General features: G+C 42.6%; 1 long non-coding RNA gene across 1 annotated transcript; it reads right to left on the bottom strand.

Moving 5' to 3' along the window:
- Positions 1-527: 527 nt before the first annotated feature.
- On the bottom strand, positions 528-5961 carry LOC117796757. Its single transcript, XR_004621415.1, has 4 exons — positions 5808-5961; positions 5590-5709; positions 2426-2551; positions 528-652 (listed from the first exon to the last, which is right to left on the bottom strand). It is a non-coding gene; the product is annotated as an uncharacterized LOC117796757 (long non-coding RNA).
- Positions 5962-7522: the final 1561 nt, after the last annotated feature.

Genomic DNA, 7522 nt, shown 5'->3' with positions numbered 1-7522 from the left:
CCGCCGGCTGGGCTTATTAACTTGTTGGAAGTAAATTTTACACATCGGGCTGACAGTTTTAAGCATCATGGAGAACCCTGGGCCCTGTAGCAATAATAGCAAAAAGGAGCTGCCACAAACTTCCCCATAGAAGGGCAGCCTCGGTGAGGATCAGAAGCGGTCTTTGTTCTCCTCAGAACAACTACTGCTTTCCACGGGGCGCCCGGGTGGCACAGCGGTTAAGCGTCTGCCTTCGGCTCAGGGCGTGATCCTGGCGTTATGGGATCGAGCCCCACATCAGGCTTCTCTGCTATGAGCCTGCTTCTTCCTCTCCCACTCCCCCTGCTTGTGTTCCCTCTCTCACTGGCTGTCTCTATCTCTGTCAAATAAACAAATAAAAATCTTTAAAAAAAAAAGTTAACTCCAATTTTTCCTACTGCCTCCTCCTGCCTGCCACTTCCAGAAATCCATTCTAATCACTTACATTTAAGATCTTTCATTTATTCATTTATTCAATAAATATTTGAGTGCTTACTACGTTCCAGTCCCTTAGGCTCTCGGATGCCATGGTGAGTACAAACAGACACATGGAGCTGACTGTGAAATGGGACATTCAGGTATCAATCAAATAATCACACTGACGGAGGTATAATTATGAACTGAGGTTCATGTCCTGAAAAAAAAAAAAAAAGCACAATCCTAGAGAGTACAACCAATAGCATCCTCACCTAGGCTGAAGGAACAGGTAAAGCTTCTGAGGAAACAACACATCAGGAACCAAAACTGAATAGATCTATAACCCAAGATTTAACCTCTTTGTAAAAACATTTGGTAAGTCACACAGTCTATTTAGTAGTTCTAGGGTGAACAAAATGAAATTTCATCTTGACCTGACCCTTTCCCCACCAAAAGTATTCTTCTCATCTGATAGGAAATACTTATCATCACTCATCTAAGCATTATGCATTTCAGAGTTCCCCCCACAACCTGCTGGGTATTTCCGTAAATTATCTAAGTGAGAGAAAAGAGTGAAAAAAAAAACCCAGCGTTTTTTCACCATTTTGCTTCTCTGTCAAATGAATTACCCTTTTGAAATATTTTCTATAAAAACAAAGATGTTTCACAGGATCTTATTTGTGATCTATTCCATAAATATTGCTCTTATAGAGTTCCAGTGTATTCTTTTTATATCATCTTTTTGCTATCAGCACAGCATTGCAATCTACAGAAATCACTATGAATCCTGATTTTATTATCTGTCATTTTAGCTAACCACCCCCCCACACTTTTGTGTCATCAGAGAGCTTGAAAATAATTTCATCTAAGCCCTCATTTAAATCATTAATAAAAATGTCAAACCATTGAGAGGATATGGTAAGACTGGCTAAAAGAGAAAGGACAACAGCAAAGTGGCTCCCCATCTCAACTCCAGTGAAAAGACAACAGGAGAAAAAATATAGGAAGGAGCCTGTGGCTGCAGAAAAGCCTCTTTCTGGGTGCACAGCTGGAGTCCAGCATGAGAGAAAGGAGGGAAGCCAAGCTACACTGCATATTGAAAGCAGTGTGCATGGGGTTTTAGGCATTGCATGAACTGTCCTAACAGCCAAAGTGCTCAAAAAGGGGGAAAACTTTACATAAGCCTCTTAAATTAGGAATTATTGCCATAATTAAAGCAATAACACAACAAAGAACTAGCTAGCTTCGTTGACAGGCTCTTCTCAGGGGCTCCTGGTTGGAGAGTGATAAAACCCACCCTACATCTTTTTAAAGGCGATACATTCCCCTGCGCTTTTACCCAAAGAATACAAAAACACCCATTTGAAAAGATATATGCACTTGTATGTTTATGAAACATTATTTACAATAGCCATATTATGGAAGCAGCCCAAATGTCCACGAACAAATGAATGGATAAAGAAGATGTGGGTGTGTGGGTGTGTGTGTAATGGAATAATACTCAGCCATAAAAAAGAATGAAATCTTGCCATTTGCAACATGGTTGGAGCTAGAGAGTACGATGCTAAGCAAAATAAGTCAGTCAGAAAAAGACAGATACCATATGATTTCACTCATATGTGGAATTGAAGAAAGAAAGCAAAGGGAAAAAAGGAGACAAGCCAAAAACACACTCTTAAATATAGAGAACAACAAATAGAGAATAAACAGGTGGTTACCACACGGGAGGTGGATGGGGGTATGGGTGAAACAGGCAAAGAGGATTAAGAGTACATTTATCTTGATGAGCGCTGAGTAGTATATAAAATTGTTGAATCACTGTATTGTACACCTGAAACTAATATAACACCGTTAACTATACTGGAGTTAAAATTTTAAAATAAAATTTAAAAAATAAGAAATAAAGGGGATTATATTAATCAGAAATAGGTTATTCTGGAATAACGAACAACTCTTCCATTAACAAGGGCTTACAATGATAAATCTTTACCTGTCTTGGAGGTTTTCTGGCAACTGCAAAATCTGCCAGATTCTGCTGCAGCTCTGTTTTATGGCTCTGCTCCAAATGCCTTCTTCATTTGGGTTCGTAGGACGAAAGTGTTGCCCCTACCCCTGTCTCTTGGCAGAGGGAAGAGGGTAAAGTGAAACAGTGCAATGGCTCAGAAGCCTTCTGCTTGGAAAGAGGGAGAGTTGCCCCTCTTACATCTTATAGGTCGGAGCAGGTCATAGGATCAAACCCGCTCTCAGGTGTGGCAGTTTCGATAAAAGGTTAACAAAATGTTTTCTCTGCTGCTTAAGAATTTGACCTTTATGGGGCACCTGGATGGCTCATTTGGTTAAGTGTCTGCTGCCTTCGGCTCAGGTCATGATCCCAGGGTCCTGGGATCAAGTCCCACATCGGGCTCCCTGCTCAGTGGGAGCCTGCTTCTCCCTCTGCCTCTGCTGCCCCTCTGCTTGTGCTCTCTCCCTGTCAAATAAATAAGTAAAAATTAAAAAAAAAAGTATTTGACCATTATTTATCTCACTAGCTCTGTTCCCCCGGAACCCCAGGTTAGAACTCTGTATTAGCAATATTCCTCAGCCACACTGCTTATGATTAAAATGATCTCTGACTGGGAATTGCATCTGGCCTGTGACAAACTACAAATGCCCTACAGACACCTGCTGGAGGCTGGGTAGCTTCTAGCTTCCCTGAGTGTGGTGACTGTTTAACTGGGTACATCCTTGTGCGGATTTAGAAACTCTGTTTCTGAAGTTGTTGAAGAGATACTGACTCCTATGGGGAATGAGACTCTGAGTCAGTGTGATTCCTGCACCTGCCCCAGATGGATCTCGTCTTCCTGCATTTGAGCTGTTCCTGGGCAGCCCTGAGATTTGCCATCCCACGAAAGAGGGACATCTGACGCTGCCCTGCTGACAAACTGTGGTTCCTGTCCTGTGTTTTCTTCTGAGTGAATCAGATGCCAAAGTGGCCGACAGTAGTTTTGTGTCTCTGAACGCTGAGTAGAACCTAAGAATACCCTCGCAGTGAGCTTCCTAGACAGAAGTGTGTATTCGCACACAGTGAAGCACTAGACGGATGTGTGTTCTTACGGGGAGAGGAGCAGATGACCAGAAACAATAATAAAATCGACACAGGGGATTCTCCTACAGGACTCCACTGCCTTTCCACAGATGATGGACTGATGGAGAACTACTCATCAACAGACGTAAACAGAAAGACGTGTGTGGCTCAGATGCTCGAATCTGCTGTTTACTTCTTATAACTTAGTGAGCACCAGAATCTCATCTATGAATGCATTATTTTTCAGGCCTTTTTACTGAAAAGAAAAAACCCAACTGGAAATCAGTTAAGAAAAAAAAAAAGTGGACTTATTCATGTAATTGCAAAGGGCAGGGATGGAGCTATTATTGAGTGGACTTAAGTCTCCAGCACTCTCTCAGTTGCTATCTCTAATTATTTCAGCTTTCTTTTTTTTTTTTTTTTAAGATATATTCATTTATTTGACAGAGCAAGAAAGCACAAGCAGGGGGAGCTGCAGCGGGAGCAGGAAGTAAGAGGCAAAGCAGGGGGCCTGACTCGAGTCTCCACCCCAGGATCCTGGGATCATGGCCTGAGCGGAAGGCAGGTGCCCAACCAACTGAGCCACCCAGGTGCCCCTAATTTTTTCAGCCTCTTGGCTTCATTGCATGCTACTCCAGGAAGGATTTTTTCACCTGACAGAGCTGATGACAGCTGTGGCTCACATTCTTACAGTGAACATCTATCTTCATTTCATTAAGGATTTCATTTAAAAATGCGATAGGGTTCTCTTATTATCTTACTTGTCTTAATTGGACTGAGCTTTCTTTTTAGGCTGATTGTTCTTCCATTTACAGATTGAAGACACTCCTTCTTGCTAGAGAATCCCGGGGGAAAGTCGAAATTGAGTAAACTGATAATCATAGAGGCCTACTTATGGTAGGGACCATGGTGGTCATGCAGGCCATGAGTTCTGCCTTCATCTAACATTAGAGTGTCCTTCCCAGGATGTGAGCCTACCCTTCATTTGTTCTTATTCAGATCATGACTAAAAAGTCTATTTTTGTTAAGGATTTTCACAACTGCTTATTCTGGACTTTATCTCTGCATTAGATGGGTTCCCTGCAAACAGTTTCTGAGGAGTTTCATCCAGGAAGTTGCTAAAGAGTGATCTCGGGAGATACGCCTGTAAGGAAGTAAGGAAGGCAGGACTGGGCAGTGGGAGAAGTGGTCATAACTGAGGCCTCGGGCCTCTACAGGCTGCTCTAGAATTATTCCAAATTGGGGCAAGGCTTTTTTTATTCCTGCATCAGCCACACCTGGGAAAGCTCTAAGCTTGGGTCAGGTCAGTCGCCTGCAGCCGAGGGCAATTTCAAAAGTGGGATGCACCTGTGAGCCAGCAACAGCTTGGAAAGGAGTACCTTGGCCCTGAAGATGGGGTTCTCGCGGGGAGCGTAATACCTACATTCTTCTTACAGACACATTTCTATGGGGGCAGATTCCCTTCTTTTCATTCTCCTACTCATTCTTCTGCACCAGAGAGCAACTTATCGCAGCCATCCCTTTATGAGTCTCCCGGTTTTTTTAATGACTCACATTTATGCAATTATTATTGTCTAATTTTCATTTTTTCCCTTGTACATATGGTGCTTGAATCTTTGTAAGCCTGCTTTTCTAAACTATCCATTCTGATAGAATACCATTATTTCATACAGTTTTCTCCCACAGAACCAATCTTTCCTTCCTCATTGGATAGAAGCAAGTTAGAATATTAGTTTGCCCTCTGACTTTCTCTACTTTCAAAGAATATTTCAGAGCTCTTGGCTGCAAACAGAGAAAATAAATCTAACCCAGTGAAAGAGAAAAAGTATTCTTGGAAGGGTTAAAGGTCACACATTAGGCAAGAAGACTGAAAAGACAGACTTGGGCAGGAATGGAAGGCATAAAGCCCAGCCAACGTGCTGCTAAGAGAGTCGTGGGCACAGGACGCTTTCCGGGCATTGCCCCTGCTGGAGAGTCACGGCTGTGCCTCTGGCATCGGCTGCCTCTGGACACTCACCCTCCTCCCTGGAACTCATGGCCCCTCTGTAGGCACAGTAACTATACTGACATTACCAGAATTCACTACTAACCAGAAAGACTGTCATTCCTTTTCAGCTTCCATGCTGCGAATCAGAGCCCTCCATTCCTTATTTTTCCCTTGGGAAAAAAAAATGATGTTCACGTGCTGGGTTACCAAAACAATAAATGACCTATAAGAAAATACCCAAGAAATGTAAGGATTTGTCAGTGTTATTCCTTGAGCACAATTAATTTTCAGAATATCGGTATATTTGGATTCTTACCTTACCTCTCTAACTTGTCCCTCTGCAGTGTTTATAATTTATATGAGGAAAGCATCTTTTATGGAATCGACCTTCCTATGTCCTCATTACACTCCAGCAACAATAGCATTTTTGCTTGTCCCTGTTTTTTATCCTTGTCTGAGGTCCTAGTTTGAGATGTGAAAAATGTGTTCTGTTGGGGGAAAAACAGGTCTTTAGTCAGGTAAAATGGAGAAGCATTAAAAAAAATAACTTCCTTTTGAAAAATCTCAAAGCACAGTGGCATATTCAAGGTTTGGGGAAATTCTCTTTTTTTAAGATTTTATTTATTTATTTATTTATTTATTTGAAAGAGAGAGAGCAAGCATGAGCAGGGCAGAGGGAGAGGGAGAAGCAGACTCCCCCAGCTGAGCAGAGAGCCTGAGGGGGGCTTGATTCAGGACACTCTGATCATGACCTGAGCTGAAGGCAGCCGCTCAACCAACTAAGCCACCCAGGTGCCCCTGGGAAATTCTGAAGTAGAGAAATGGATTTAGTTTTAATTCAGCTTCGACCGTTCATTACCAGAGTATTGTTCTAGCTATTTGTTGGCTCCACTCCACACCATCCTCCTTTCTGTACCACAGGGGCTGGAAGCCTGAACGCTCCTGAGCACAGACTCCCTCATTAGGAAGCAGGAAGAGCGAGGAGCCTTTGTTTTCCTTCTTCTGCTCTGGCTTGGGCAGTAGCAGTGGCAGCCCGTGCCGGCAGAGGACGGTGAGCAGCTCCGGCAGCAGCGGCAGGTCTGTCAGCACAGATGGGACTGCGGCGTCCAGCATCCTGAACCATCAGTGGGACTCCTGGCATTAGCCTCCACCACAGCCGTGGCAGCAGTGGTGCTCCTGGGATGTGGGCAACACCCCTCTCCCTTCTGCTCCTCTAGCCTCAGGGGTTGGCATCTTCCCGTGGTTATTGTAATCCAGGTAGCATCCTTTCACCTCTGCCCCTTCGACCTTCCTAACACTTTGGCCAACAATTCTCTGTATTCAAGGCTAAAGGTTGGAAATCCCTGGAGTTGTTGCTGTTGTTCTGACTGCACACAGAAAGAAACAAACATGGTATTTTCCTCCCAGAAAACATAACAACCTTTATGACTACATATTCTGCCTGACATAGTTTAGGAAAGGCCAACAGCCCAAATCCTCTCTACCTTTCTTCTATTTTCCAGTTGTTGCTTTTTCTGCAAATAAATACTTTGTTAATGCTATTATTCCTTACATTTTATTACATATTTTTGACCCAAGTATTACTTCAATTCCATGTTCCATTCACACGTTCCACCTAAGAATTCTCACTGATACCTGTAAGATAAAATATCAAGTTTATTTTGTTCACCATCATTCTCTGCGCTGATACAGAGACAGATAGAACTCTCAACCATTTGTTTACTTTTGAGATAACTTACATGCAGCTAAGTGCACAAATCCTAAATGTGCAGCTTGATGAATGTTTACATTTATATGTAATATACATGTAGTATACATAATGTTCCTACACGCCCAATGTATAAGCATCAACTAAAGATGCAGGACATTTCCAGCATCGCAGAAGGCTTCCTCATGCCACTCTGTCAATACTGCATTAAACATAGTGAGTATTTTGAACTCTATCACAGATTAGTTCTGCTTGTTTTGAACTTCGTATAAATGGTATTATATAGTATATATCCCTTTACGTCTGGCTTCTTTCAGTATTTTGTATG

Source organism: Ailuropoda melanoleuca, chromosome 16 (assembly GCF_002007445.2).
Source record: "Ailuropoda melanoleuca isolate Jingjing chromosome 16, ASM200744v2, whole genome shotgun sequence".
Taxonomy (NCBI): domain Eukaryota; kingdom Metazoa; phylum Chordata; class Mammalia; order Carnivora; family Ursidae; genus Ailuropoda; species Ailuropoda melanoleuca.
The sequence above is the reverse complement of the archived record's forward strand: the minus strand, read 5'-3'. Positions and strand labels throughout refer to the sequence as shown.